Raw genomic sequence first — 15411 nt, forward strand, 5'->3', positions numbered from 1 at the left:
CAGAAAGTTTCAGTTTTACCCTTTATAAAGCTCTGACAGCGGAGACTCCTTCTTTAATTTAACAAAAAAATGCCACAAAACTTTAATTAGAAAGAGCGCATGAACGTAGTCCCATGTTGTGATGTGCAGCTGCACTACTGTTGCCACAGGAAACACTAGAGTCTTACAGGTTTGTTGTGCGGTGACCCTCAGAGACATTGTCAGTGTGCTAATTATGCTGAGGCGATTTAATACAGATGTGGAAACGCTGACGCTCTTAAAAACTAAAACTGACGTTTGGCGATTTCCTTCCCACAGAAACCCCACGTTCACACCAGCGGCCAAAGCCAACAGAAGTGTTTAGTCCTCGATAACAGACGGGGATCTGCAGATAGATGAGGCGAAGCGGCAGTTAGCTGAGTGTAGCTTTAAGCAAATCAGCGAGAGAGAGAGAGAGAGAGAGAGCGCGCAGGGGGGTGGGGTTTAGTGAGTGGGGGATGGGGTTAGTGCATGGGGATGGGGTTAGTGAATGGAGATGGGGTTAGAAAGCAGGGGATATGTTTAGTGGGAGATAAATGGGGTGAGGTTAATGGCAAGGGAATAGGGTTAGCAAGCATGGGAATGAGTGGGGTATGTAGTGAGCATGGTATGGGTTTAGTGGCAGGGGGTGGGGTGTTAGTGAGCAGGGGATGGGTTTAGTAGAAGGGGCATGGGGTTAGTTGACCATGGAGGGATTGGGGTTTAGTCAGTAGGGGATGGGGGGGTTGGAGTTAGTTGACCATAGATAGGTTTAGTGAGCAGAGTATGGGTTTAGTAGAATGGGGATTGGTTTAGTGGAATGGGGGTGCTTCAGACTGTTAAACATTATCCATGCTTTCTGCCTCATGGTATTTGTTCCCACTCGCAGCTCTTGAAGCAGCTGAAGGTTATTTCCTCGCTGTGTTTCATTTACCCAAAATAAAATCCCCCTGGTGCTGGTGGAGGGGCTGATTTCTAGCCACATGTAGAGGAGGTAGTGATCACGAAGAGCAAACGATATTAAAGCCAGTGATTACTACACACAAAACATTTCCCTGCTGAGTTTGATCAGTTATTCTGTAAAGGGAAGAGGATCGTTTTGTACTGAAGCTCTGTGTGTGTGTGTGTGTGTGTACAGTCAGATGTATCCAGTATTTCTTCTGATAAGAATACAATTAACCAGATATAAGATTATTAACCAATTTCCAGACATTTTGTTCTTAATCTACAGGCAGATTGAAGAGAGCACAGAATCTGATTTTGATAATCTTATATATGGTTAGTGATCATATAACAGGAAATAATACATAAACTTGACCGGATTTAGGATATTTTCCCTGGTTTAACAGAGTACACTCTCATTCAATGATGCCTTAAATCTCCATCACATTTTTCTCGGATGTGTGAGCTCTTTACTCGCAGGTTGATTTGTTTATCCAGAGTCATTTCACTCCAGCCATCTTTTTGCACAAGACCAATTCATTCACCAAATTACGCCATCCAGGGTAAAAGTTACAGAATAAACTGTTTTGCGATATACTCTGTTCCGGAAATGTGACATTTGTGAACGCAGTCATGACATAAAACCCCAGCGTTTACGTTTCCCCAACCTCCAGGTCATTAAATTGTAGCTTTCCTCCTAAAATGGTGGTCATTCAGTTTGTTTATTCATTTTCTTTCTCTTCTTCCCTAAGGCTTTGTCTAGAGGTTACTGTTTACTGTAATTAACACAGTTTAGTCATGTTGTATTGGGTCCCAGTGTTTGTGTAAATACAGGGTGGTCATGTGGAGATTATGGGGTAAGCATGGGATGGTCATGTGATGATTATGGGGGTAGGCGTGGGGTGGTCATGTGATGATTATGGGGTAGACGTGGGGTGGCCATGTGATGATTATGGGGTAAGCATGGGGTGGTCAAGAGGTGATTATGGGGGTAAGCATGGGTGGTCATGGGGGTCATGTGGGCAAGCATATGGTGGTCATGGAGCGAAAATAGGGGTAAGCATGGGGTGATGGTGGGGGTAAGCATGGGGTGGTCATGGGGTGATGGTGGGGGTAAGCATGGGGTGGTCATGGAGCGTTAATAGGGGTAAGCATGGGGTGATTATCACCCCATGACCACCTCATGCTTACCTCCATAATGTGGTGATTATGGGGGCAAGCATGGTGTGGTCATGTGATTATTGGGGTAAGCCTGAGGTGGTTATGAAGTGGGCACTGGATGGACAGGGGGAGGGCACATGGTGATAGTGGGCATGCATGTGGTGGGCAGAGGGTGATTATGTTGTTATGGGGTGGTGGGGGTGGGTGTGTTATTTTGTGTTGTACCTAAAATCTGCCTGCACCCTGCTACACTATTTGTTAGTATATGTTTAATTTTATTTTAAAAATAAACTAAGTGGCGATTTATATTTACATCTAATAACGTTCCTCAACACGGTTCAGGGAGACTGTGAAAGTTTCTTTTTTTTGGTGCAGCGTGTGTACAGTACACTGAAGGCTGTTCTCTTCAAACCTACACGCAACCAAAGAAAGACTGTGTGGAGGAGTGCGAGGAAGACAGAAAGGCCTGCAGTTAAACACCTTCCAGCATCTTATTCATAGACCATCCATTTCCCACTTACAGCTCGACGGGTGCTGAAAGGCAGAGACGGGAATAATTGCACGCAATTCAGCAGCTGACGGACAGATCCGCTATCCACAGACAGACTCGGACAGGACAGACACCAGGACCAAAACGAAGCCTACAACAGAACTGCCACTATTTACTGCTTTCACTAATGAAGAATGCAAAACACGTTGCATGACCTGTACTACAGACTCGAAAATACTGTAAACCGTTTCATTAATATGGAATAAACACCTGTGTGTGTGTGTGTGTGTGTGAGAGAGAGATTGCTGATTATTACCTTACAATATAAACATCCAAAAACATCACATCAGCAGCACATCAATAATGAATATAACACTTTTTATCCTTTTACAGTTACACTCCACATTGAGGAATGTCTCAGAGTGGCTACAGGCCAGAAAGCGCAACGCGTAACTGAAGACACCTGAATAAACGTCTTTTTCAGAGAAAACGTCGCTAAATCCGCGATCGTAAACGTGGATCACCTGGCGTACGAGTTCCTGTTGCTATGGAAACGATAACGTGTTAGAATGAGCGCGTTAAATCACAGCAATTCAGCCGTCACGCTGATATAGAGAAGTCATCAACACCTACTGAGGAATCAGAAACCAGATTGAGAATTTCTTTTCGATATCCTGGAACGTTTACGCTGTTCATCTTAAAGTAAACGTGTTGGGTGAGGTAACGTTTAACAGCGCTGACGTTCTACACTGCCGTGACAGTCGCACTGTTTATACAAGATGCTGGTAATAATAATGATATTAATGCTGACCGAGTCGAACAGTTGTGCATGTAAAGGACAGCGTGACAGAAGTGCAAATAAACCCCTCTGGGAATAAAAAAAAATATCATACATCATACTTTCAGAGGGGAAAAAAAAGCAGGCACATGTATTGAAGAAAGTGTTCCAGACGAGCCGAGTGCACCACATCGAGAGGAATTACAACACCGGCCTGTTACATAACATCCTGCCAGGATCTGAGGAGATTTAAACAAGAGAAAATCGGCAAAGCCGTAACCTTTAAAATGCTCCGCTTCGCCTTGATCCTGGTAGAAGACACTGGGTTTAATACAGTGCATTAAACTGTGTGTTACAATGTGGTAGTGTGTGTTACAGTGCCTCAAAGTGTGTTACAGTGCGTTATTGTGCATGTTACATGGTTATACACTGGGCAACGTGTGGGTTACAGTGCCTTTATGTGCGTTTCATAGTCTTACTGTGCGGTAGTGTGTTACAGTGCATTAAAGTGTGTTACAGCGCGTTACTGTGTGTTACAGCGCGTTACTATGTGTTACAGCATGCTAGTGTGGTTTGTTACTGTTACAGTGTGCTAGTGTGTTACAGTGTGCTAATGTAGTAGTGTGTTACTGTGTTAGTGTGCCAGTGTGTGTTACAGTGCATTAAAGTGTGTTACTGTGGTGTGTTAGTGTGCTAGTGTGGTGTGTTACTGTGTTACAGTGTGCTAATGTAGTAGTGTGTTACTGTGTTAGTGTGCTAGTGTGTGTTACAGTGCATTAAAGTGTGTTACTGTGGTGTGTTAGTGTGCTAGTGTGGTGTGTTAGTGTGTTACAGTGTGCTAATGTAGTAGTGTGTTACTGTGTTAGTGTGCTAGTGTGTGTTACAGTGCATTAAAGTGTGTTACTGTGGTGTGTTACAGTGTGCTAGTGTGGTGTGTTACTGTGTTACAGTGTGCTAATGTAGTAGTGTGTTACTGTGTTAGTGTGCTAGTGTAGTAAAGTGTTACTGTGTTACAGAGCATTAAAGTGTGTTACAACGTGGTAGTGTGTCTTACAGCATGTTAGTGTTGTAGTGCGTTACAGTGCCTCAAAGTGTGTTACAGGGTGTTATTGTACATGTTACACCGTGTGGGTTACAGTGCCTTTAAGTCCGTTTCATAGTGTCACAGTGTGGTAGTGTGTGTTACTGTGTGACAGTGTGGTAGTGTGTGTTACTGTGTGACAGTGTGGTAGTGTGTGTTACTGTGTGACAGTGTGGTAGTGTGTGTTACTGTGTGACAGTGTGGTAGTGTGTGTTACTGTGTGACAGTGTGGTAGTGTGTGTTACTGTGTGACAGTGTGGTAGTGTGTGTTACTGTGTCAGTGTGTGTTACTGTGTGACAGTGTGTTACAGAGCTACAGTGTGTTACTGTGTGTTACTGTGTGACAGTGTGTTACAGAGCTACAGTGTGTTACTGTGTCACAGTGTGTTACTGTGTGTTACTGTGTGACGGTGTGTTACAGAGCTACAGTGTGTTACTGTGTCACAGTGTGGTAGTGTGTGTTACTGTGTGACTGTTACAGAGCTACAGTGTGTTACTGTGTCACAGTGTGTTACTGTGTGACAGTGTGTTACAGAGCTACAGTGTGTTACTGTGTCACAGTGTTACTGTGTGACGGTGTGTTACAGAGCTACAGTGTGTTACTGTGTCACAGTGTGGTAGTGTGTGTTACTGTGTGACTGTGTTACAGAGCTACAGTGTGTTACTGTGTCACAGTGTGTTACTGTGTGACAGTGTGTTACAGAGCTACAGTGTGTTACTGTGTCACAGTGTGTTACTGTGTGACGGTGTGTTACAGAGCTACAGTGTGTTACTGTGTCACAGTGTTACTGTGTGTTACTGTGTGACTGTGTTACAAAGCTACAGTGTGTTACTGTGTGACGGTGTGTTACAGAGCTACAGTGTGTTACTGTGTCACAGTGTGGTAGTGTGTGTTACTGTGTGACTGTGTTACAGAGCTACAGTGTGTTACTGTGTGACAGTGTGTTACAGAGCTACAGTGTGTTACTGTGTCACAGTGTTACTGTGTGTTACTGTGTGACTGTGTTACAGAGCTACAGTGTGTTAGTGTCACAGTGTGTTACTGTGTGTTACTGTGTGACAGTGTGTTACAGAGCTACAGTGTGTTACTGTGTCACAGTGTGGTAGTGTGTGTTACTGTGTCACAGTGTGTTACAGAGCTACAGTGTGTTACTGTGTGACTGTGTTACTGTGTGTTACTGTGTGACAGTGTGTTACAGAGCTACAGTGTGTTACTGTGTCACAGTGTGGTAGTGTGTGTTACTGTGTCACAGAGCTACAGTGTGTTACATTGTGTTACATTGTTACAGTGTGATAGTGTAGTAGTGTGTTACTGTGTTACAGTGCAGTAAAGTGTGTTACAGCGTGTTACTGTGTTACAGTGTGCTAGTGTAGTAGTGTGTTACTGTGTTAGTGTGCTACAGTGTGTTACAGTGCGTTACTGTGTCAGTGTGTTACAGCGCTACAGTGCGTTAGTGCTACAGTGTGTTACAGTGCGTTACTGTGTCAGTGTGTTACAGCACTACAGTGTGTTAGTGCTACAGTGTGTTACAGAGCCAGTGTGTTACAGCGTGTTACAGCGTGTTACAGCGCGGCCTGTTTAGGGTGTGACCTGGACATTCATTAGGACGATGCTGAGGAGTGATACCGTTGGAATGTTAAAACAAAACAAAAAAAACACACAATGCAACATTTATTCGGAGTCTAATGTAGTCAAGGTGAAGCTTTAAAGCAGAGAGAGAGAGAGATCTCCGAGCAGCAGAGCAGAGAGGTCAATTCACTGACCTCAGGTTATTGAATTCACATTAACTGGAATGAAGAGGAAGACTGACAGACAAGAATAAAGGAGGAAAAGGAAAATGGTAGCGTACGAGGTTGTTTAGAGAGATGATCTGTAACAAAACTAAATAAATAAATAAAAAAACAAAAACAAACAAGACGAAAAAGCTGCATGCCGCCTTTTTTTCAAACTGCAAACACTAATCAAAAGCGAACACGTTGGAGCCGAGATGATAATCAGATAAGAGTAAAACCGTCTGAAGCTCACTAGTGCAGCGTGGTGCAGCAACACAACACAACAATTAAAAAATTATAATCCTGGTGGGAGTTGAGGAACAGAAAAAGCCTTGTGCTGGACGGCTGAAGACACCGGGACGTGTAAACATTAACACATTATGGCATGGAAAAGTACAGAGTGTGTAACACTAACCACAGGTGGAGCTGGTAGATGTGAGTGTGTGTGTGCTGGACAAAAACACACAAGGTTCATATATACGTGTGTAGATATTTATACACACACACTCACACACACAAGGAGACAGAATAAACAGAAGCTGTGTGTGTGTGTGTGTGTGTGTATATAAAATGGAGTTTCTGAGGGTTGCTCGGTCCCGTCTGGGTATCAGCAGTGCGATGCGGCTCGGCGAAGCAGCCGAGGAAAATGGAAAGGAAGAAGAAGAAAAAAAATATGGAAATTATGTAATAGCCTGTTTAAACACGCAACCTTGTTCGGCGTCAAAGCAAAACCTATTACGGCATTCATAAAACACACAACCGATAAAACGAACCAGATTGTTCCCAACACACACACACACACACACAGAGGTCAGGGAAGATTTTAAAACTGACTGAAATCATATCACGTCAACAGATCACAAAAATTAATAAATAATAATAGTAGGTATGAATCAAAAACATGAATAAATAATCCAGAAGGTAAAACGTGTCATGTTCATGCTTCACCCTGTGCTGCACTCTACAGTCACAAAGTATATATATGCGTGTAATATATATATATATATATATATATATATATATATATATATATATATATATATTGTATATATTATATATATACAATAAATACTTTTATGTTGACCTTGTGTGTAATTTTTTTATACCATTAAAGGTCAGGATATTCAGTGGAATGAGTCAGAAATCATAATGAAGGGTGTGAAAAGGAAATAATAATAATAATAAAATATTTAATCTTTAACGTCTGTGATGTCAAGGCGGGTCTAGAAAAAATGTAAAATGTTTTTAAAAAAATTTAATTAATTAATTTCTTTTTTTAAAAATAACTTAAATAATAATAATAATAATAATAATAATTAAAATAATAGTTTTTGCTGTAATTGTTACATGCACCTGGGATAATAATGGCGGTGGTTGAAATATAAATATTTAAAACACTTTAGAAAAGACGTAATAAAGAATCATTCGTGTGTGTGTGCGCGCGCGTGTGTGTGTGTGTGGGCACAATCGTGGCTTCAAGGCGTTATGACGCGTTATTAATCCACAACTGTAGGGTTTTGCGCGCGCACACACACAAAAAGTGAGGTTTTTGTGACTCGACCCACTTTTGCGGTTTTGACTGCAAAAAAAATAAAAACGAGAGGAAATAGCTCACAAGCCTTAAAGCATTGTATCTCTTAACCTTCATACGGACACCGAAAATAACAATAAAATATTCCACACCTATCCGAGTCCATGTGGAGGTACAAGACGAGGTTTAATTCACAATAAAACATTTTTAATTGGCGATTTATTTTCTGCTGCCGAGTTTAAAGTAACAAAGAAAAAAAAGGTGGAACCTACCACGTGATTCCGAGAAGGGGGGGGGTGGATTTCACCAATTACGCTCCAGTTTGAGTATTTTTAAAAGATGATATCTCGATTATTAATAATAAACGTATTATCCAGGTACAGAGGTGTGAAATGGTCGCTGTAGATATTCCTCTTGATGGTTACAAAAATGAAAGAAGGAAAAAAGAAAAAAAAAGGATAAGAAATCCTGGTCGGCTCGTCCGGTAAATCCGCTCCGTTTGGGATTCACGAAATGGGCGAAGGAACTGAAATCGTACAAAGGCACAAAGGCGAATAAAAAAATAACCCTCTCCGGTGTGTAAATCCCGCAGCGCAGTCCCGTTCCGTCTCCCTGAGCCGGCACCCAGCGCGGTTCCGGTGTGATTCGGCGATTTTCGGGCTTGATCTGCGCGGTGGTGGTGTGTGTTTTTTTTAATATTGTTGTTGTGTCAGAGGGAGAGACGGTGGGGGAAAATGGCGGCTCGGCGGATTTTCAACTCTGACAAAACAGAACACAGCGGAGCTCATCGGGCTTCCTCTTACTGACACAAACCCGCCGACAGGGGGCGCTGGGAGCGCGCATCGGGCACACGCACACGCCATCTGCTGCTTCAACCGCGGCTTACATCCTCTCTCTCTCTCTCTCACACACACACACACAACTACATCCATCCACCCATACACACACACAACTACAACCATCCACCCATACACACACACACAACTACAACCACCCACCCATACACACACACACACACAACTACAACCACCCACCCATACACACACACACAACTACAACCATCCACCCATACACACACACACACAACTACAACCATCCACCCATACACACACACACACAACTACAACCACCCACCCATACACACACACACAACTACAACCATCCACCCATACACACACACACACACAACTACAACCACCCACCCATACACACACACACAACTACAACCATCCACCCATACACACACACACACACAACTACAACCACCCACCCATACACACACACACACAACTACATCCATCCACCCATACACACACACACACACAACTACATCCATCCATCCACCCATACACACACACACACAACTACATCCATCCATCCACCCATACACACACACACACAACTACATCCATCCATCCACCCATACACACACACACACACAACTACATCCATCCATCCACCCATACACACACACACACACAACTACATCCATCCATCCACCCATACACACACACACACACAACTACATCCATCCATCCACCCATACACACACACAACTACATCCATCCATCCACCCATACACACACACACACAACTACATCCATCCATCCACCCATACACACACACACAACTACATCCATCCATCCACCCATACACACACACACACAACTACATCCATCCATCCACCCATACACACACACACACACAATTACATCCATCCATCCACCCATACACACACACACAACTACATCCATCCATCCACCCATACACACACACACACACACAACTACATCCATCCATCCATCCATCCATACACACACACAACTACATCCATCCATCCACCCATACACACACACAACTACATCCATCCATCCACCCATACATACACACACACAACTACATCCATCCATCCACCCATACACACACACACAACTACATCCATCCATCCACCCATACACACACACACAACTACATCCATCCATCCACCCATACACACACACACACACAACTACATCCATCCATCCACCCATACACACACACACACACAACTACATCCATCCATCCACCCATACACACACACACAACTACATCCATCCATCCACCCATACACACACACAACTACATCCATCCATCCACCCATACACACACACACAACTACATCCATCCATCCACCCATACACACACACACAACTACATCCATCCATCCACCCATACACACACACACAACTACATCCATCCATCCACCCATACACACACACACACAACTACATCCATCCATCCACCCATACACACACACAACTACATCCATCCATCCACCCATACACACACACACACACACACACACACACACACAACTACATCCATCCATCCACCCATACACACACACACAACTACATCCATCCATCCACCCATACACACACACACAACTACATCCATCCATCCACCCATACACACACAACTACATCCATCCATCCACCCATACACACACACAACTACATCCATCCATCCACCCATACACACACACACAACTACATCCATCCATCCACCCATACACACACACACAACTACATCCATCCATCCACCCATACACACACACAACTACATCCATCCATCCACCCATACACACACACACACACACACACACAACATCCATCCATCCATCCACCCATACACACACACACACACAACTACATCCATCCATCCACCCATACACACACACACACACACACAACTACATCCATCCATCCACCCATACACACACACACACAACTACCTCCATCCATCCACCCATACACACACACATACACACACAACTACATCCATCCATCCACCCATACACACACACAACTACATCCATCCATCCACCCATACACACACACACACACACAACTACGTCCATCCATCCACCCATACACCACACACACACAACTACATCCATCCATCCACCCATACACCACACACACACAACTACATCCATCCATCCACCCATACACACACACACACACCTACATCCATCCACCCATACACACACACACAACTACATCCATCCATCCACCCATACACACACACAACTACATCCATCCATCCACCCATACACACACACACACAACTACATCCATCCATCCACCCATACACACACACACACAACTACATCCATCCATCCACCCATACACACACACACACACACAACTACATCCATCCATCCACCCATACACACACACACACACACACACAACTACATCCATCCATCCACCCATACACACACACACACACAACTACATCCATCCATCCACCCATACACACACACACACACACAACTACATCCATCCATCCACCCATACACACACACAACTACATCCACCCATACACACACACACCACTACATCCATTCATTCATCCATCCACCCACACACACACACACAACTACATACATCCATCCATCCACCCATACACACACACACAACTACATCCATCCATACACACACACCTTGTCTCTTTACAGAACTTCCACTGATGTAATCATTATCTACCATTAAAAAAAATAATTATTGGGGAAGAACATTTTGTACTTCATGAACCATGTGTTAAACACACACACACACACACACACGACTAACACATACTCACACACAGCGCTACAGTTAACACTGACAGGACTACAGCTAAATAAATACATGCATCAGTACATCTAACACACCCCTATACACCAAACAACAACTAAACACACACCCCCCTGTACGCCAAACATCAACTAAACACACACCCCTGTACACCAAACAACAACTAAACATACCCCCCTGTACGCCAAACAACAACTAAACATACCCCCCTCTACCCCAAACAACAACTAAACATACCCCCCTGTACGCCAAACATCAACTAAACACACACCCCTGTACACCAAACAACAACTAAACATACCCCCCTGTACACCAAACAACAACTAAACATACCCCCCTGTACACCAAACAACAACTAAACATACCCCCCTGTACGCCAAACAACAACTAAACATACCCCCCTGTACGCCAAACAACAACTAAACATACCCCCCTGTACGCCAAACAACAACTAAACACCCCCCCTGTACACCAAACAACTAAACACCCCCCCCCCTGTACACCAAACAACAACTAAACACACACCCCCCTGTACACCAAACAACAACTAAACACACACCCCCCTGTACACCAAACAACAACTAAACACACAACATCAGGAACAGATCCTGCCTTGACAAACTCTGACTCAGGGTCTCAGGAGAACTGGACTAAAACATCTGTTTGCTCAAGACACACACCAAGAGAAACACAACTCAACACACAGGTCAGCACTGGGGCTCAGCAGGGTTAAACCACACACACACAGACACACACACAGACACACACACACAGACACACACACACAGACACACACAGCTGTTTAAAAAAAGGCATGTTTGGACCAAACTGAAGGGGAAAAAAACACAAAAATGACACACAGTTTGAGAGAATTTTGTCTTGTAATCCGTATGTGTGTGTGTGTGTAAAACAGCTGGGCCACAGCTGGATTTGAGTAGAAACACAGCCATGTTTTTTCCCCACAACCACAACTAGCTTTTCTGCATACACAGTACTGTGTGTGTGTGTGTGTGTGAGATTTAGCTTCAAACAGACTAATGCTAAGGCTATGAATTAGCACGCTACACAGCACAAGACACAGGACACAACACAAAACCTTCTAGAGTCTCTCTCGCTGCTCAACATACATCCACAGTGCAACAAACAAACACAAAACATGGGCCTTTATGGCAGTGTTAGCAAAAAGCTATCAAGCTAACTTTAGCCATTATAAGTTACGGATGTATTTACTTTCTCAAAACAGCAAACATGACACTTCAATGTGACTTCAACGATTAGAACAGAACCTTCTACAATATGATATGATACACTATACTGCCAAAAGTTTTGGGACGTCTGCCTTTACCTGCACATGACTGTAATATGGAGTTGTCCCGCCCTTTACAGCTATAACAGCTTCAACTCTTCTGGGAAGGCTTTCCACAAGGTTTAGGAGTGTGTTTATGGGAATTTTTGACCATTCTTCTAGAAGCACATTTGTGAGGTCAGACACTGATGTTGGACGAGAAGGTCTGTCTCACAGTCTCCGCTCTAATTCATCCCAAAAGTGTTCTATGGGGTTGAGGTCAGGACTCTGTGCAGGTCAGTCAAATTCCTCCACACCAAACTCACTCATCCATGTCTTTATGGACCTTGCTTTGGTCACTGGTGTGCAGTCATGTTGGAACAGGAAGTGGTCATCCCCAAACTGTTCCCACAAAGTATGAAACTGTCCAAAATGTCTTGGTATGAACCTGAAGTATTAAGAGTTCCTTTCACTGGAACTAAGTGACCGAGCCCAACCCCTGAATTCAATGATTTGGAGGGGTGTCCCAATACTTTTGGCAGTATAGTGTACGATTCTTTAGGTGATGGACTGGTATTTGATGACCGCACTGAATCTGCTACAATGTGTGTCAGCGCTGATGAACCTAAAGTAAACACAACCTTTATTATAAGTAACAGAGTCATGCTTTATTCCACACTGATTATTTAAAATTGTGGAAATCTTCCTGAAGTTATTCCTTCTGAATGAGGTGTTTTTTCTTTCGTTTTTCCCCAAGTCTGGAAATTCTGAATTACGAGCCGAGCACGAGGACGTGTTTTTCTTCTTAAACCTTTCCTGCTCTAGAGGACAGTGTCTCCTAAAACGTCAACAATTTGGTGGAAAATAATCGAGAAGATTTTTGTTTTCTGAAAATGATCTATTCTATTTTTTCATTTATTTTTTATTACAGACTGATGAGAAAGGAGAAATAAAACGTCACAAACAGATGGAATAAAGATGATTATTAAAGCTTGAGCTGCAGAATGGTGGAATTGCGCCACCTCGTGTCCAAAGTGAGATTGATTTTTATTTAAAGGAAGAATAAATGTAATCACAGTAAAGGATGGAGAAATTGTTGATGATCAATAATCTCCAAAAATAGATAAAAGATTTGCCACGAAAACAAAATGGGGGGAAAATGAATAGAAGGAGAAAGAAAAAAAGAGGTTCAACAAAATCTGTGCATCAGAAATACCACAGCAATGTACAGCGTAATAATAATAAACATTTAAAATAATAAAAAAAATTGTAAAAAAAAAATATAAATAAATAAATAAAATAATAATAATTTTTAAAAACTCGTGTATTTAAAACGAGCATGAACGGAGGAAAAAAAGGAAATAAATCCTGCTGCTTTAATTTACAACGCAGTCTCACTAATAAAATTTGAGGAAAGTGCGCCATCTGTCGGTCAGATTCATTCAATTCAATTCAAATAAATTGAAGGAAATAAAATTAAAATACATACTGAAGGAAATAAAATTCCCTTTCAATCCGAAGTGCCTCTTTAATCAAGTATTTATAAGTATAATATTATATTACTGCATTATTCTACAATTTTTGTATCATTTACTTATTTTATTCAACTGTTTTCTTTTTTTCTCTTAGTGTGATTTTTTTTATTTTTATTTTTTTTAAAAACATTTCTACTTAGAATTCTGACGTTATCTTTTATTTTATCCATGAGCTTTCTATTATGGTATTTTTTTTAAAAATAATTTTTATAAATTCAGCTACCATGTGTATGAAAAGCACGCTATACACAATGTCATTAAAATTTAATTTAATTGCATTTAATGTCCAATGCAATGGAAAAATTCCTACTTTGCATTATTTATTTAATTCGGTCAATAATAACAGCAATATATAACTGTGTTTTTAACAGATCCCATAATTATTTAAATATAGGCCTCTATCAAAGGCTGCCCAATCGGCTTGGGTTAAGTTAAAAAAAATTGTTGATGAAATATAATGACTCTACCAAACGGTCACACAGGACATTAAAGGGTTAAGAAATCTGGCCTTGAAAAATAAAAAATACACAAGAAAATAAATAAGCATCTGAGGTCTCACCATTGAAAAGCATGAGCCGGATCCCGACTTGAAGGTTGTCATTTTGTCCAACAGGCTGCGTTTGGGCTCAGTTTATCCAAAAAGTCTAAAAACAAAAAAAGAGAGAAACACAAACACATGAAGGTCTGATGGCTTTGGACTGCTTCAACCAATTAATGATATTATAGATATGAGTGGGGGGAAAAAATAGGTAAATAAACTCTAACACTCTTCATTTGTGTTTTTTGTGATGCTAGACAAATTTGTTATTCTGTATTACTTATTTCTGCCCTAATGCATCTCTCTCTCTCTCTCTCTCTCTATAAAGAACCTCCACAATTCAACTTATAAAGTTCAGCACAGATTAAAACTCCTTACAGAGCGTCTGCAGCGTGTGTTCATGTTATTCTACAAGCTGTAACAGAAATCACAGAATAACTCTCTAAAACCACTAAAGCTTCAACAAGCTTTCGAACTGAAAACTCGCTCATTTTAACGACTTTCAGACCGAAACAGATTAAAGTTGTACTGAAACAATATAGAAATCAACTGAGAGAGAACTGCTCGACTTTAAGTGTTTCGGGAAAAGGGGTTTCATTTAAAAGGTTAAGATGTGAGCTGGTGATTTGTTAAGACACGATTAAAACCAATTTACTGATTAAATTGAAGAACATTTATAG

The 15411-nt window shown here is 41.9% G+C and overlaps 1 protein-coding gene across 4 annotated transcripts in view; it reads right to left on the reverse strand.

Moving 5' to 3' along the window:
* Positions 1 to 15282, reverse strand: part of kansl1b (KAT8 regulatory NSL complex subunit 1b) — a 66542-nt gene extending 51260 nt beyond the window's left edge. For 2 of the 4 annotated variants that reach the window (XM_058404999.1, XM_058404996.1), the window contains exon 1: positions 14753 to 15282. The gene's annotated coding sequence lies outside the window, so the exon portion shown is untranslated. Of the gene's footprint in view, positions 1 to 8025; positions 8526 to 14752 lie in introns of those variants that run through there. The other 2 variants (XM_058404997.1, XM_058404995.1) reach the window with 1 other exon arrangement.
* Between the last annotated feature and the right edge of the window lie 129 nt (positions 15283 to 15411).

The sequence above is a fragment of the Hemibagrus wyckioides genome, linkage group LG12 (genome assembly GCF_019097595.1).
Source record: "Hemibagrus wyckioides isolate EC202008001 linkage group LG12, SWU_Hwy_1.0, whole genome shotgun sequence".
Lineage (NCBI taxonomy): Eukaryota > Metazoa > Chordata > Actinopteri > Siluriformes > Bagridae > Hemibagrus > Hemibagrus wyckioides.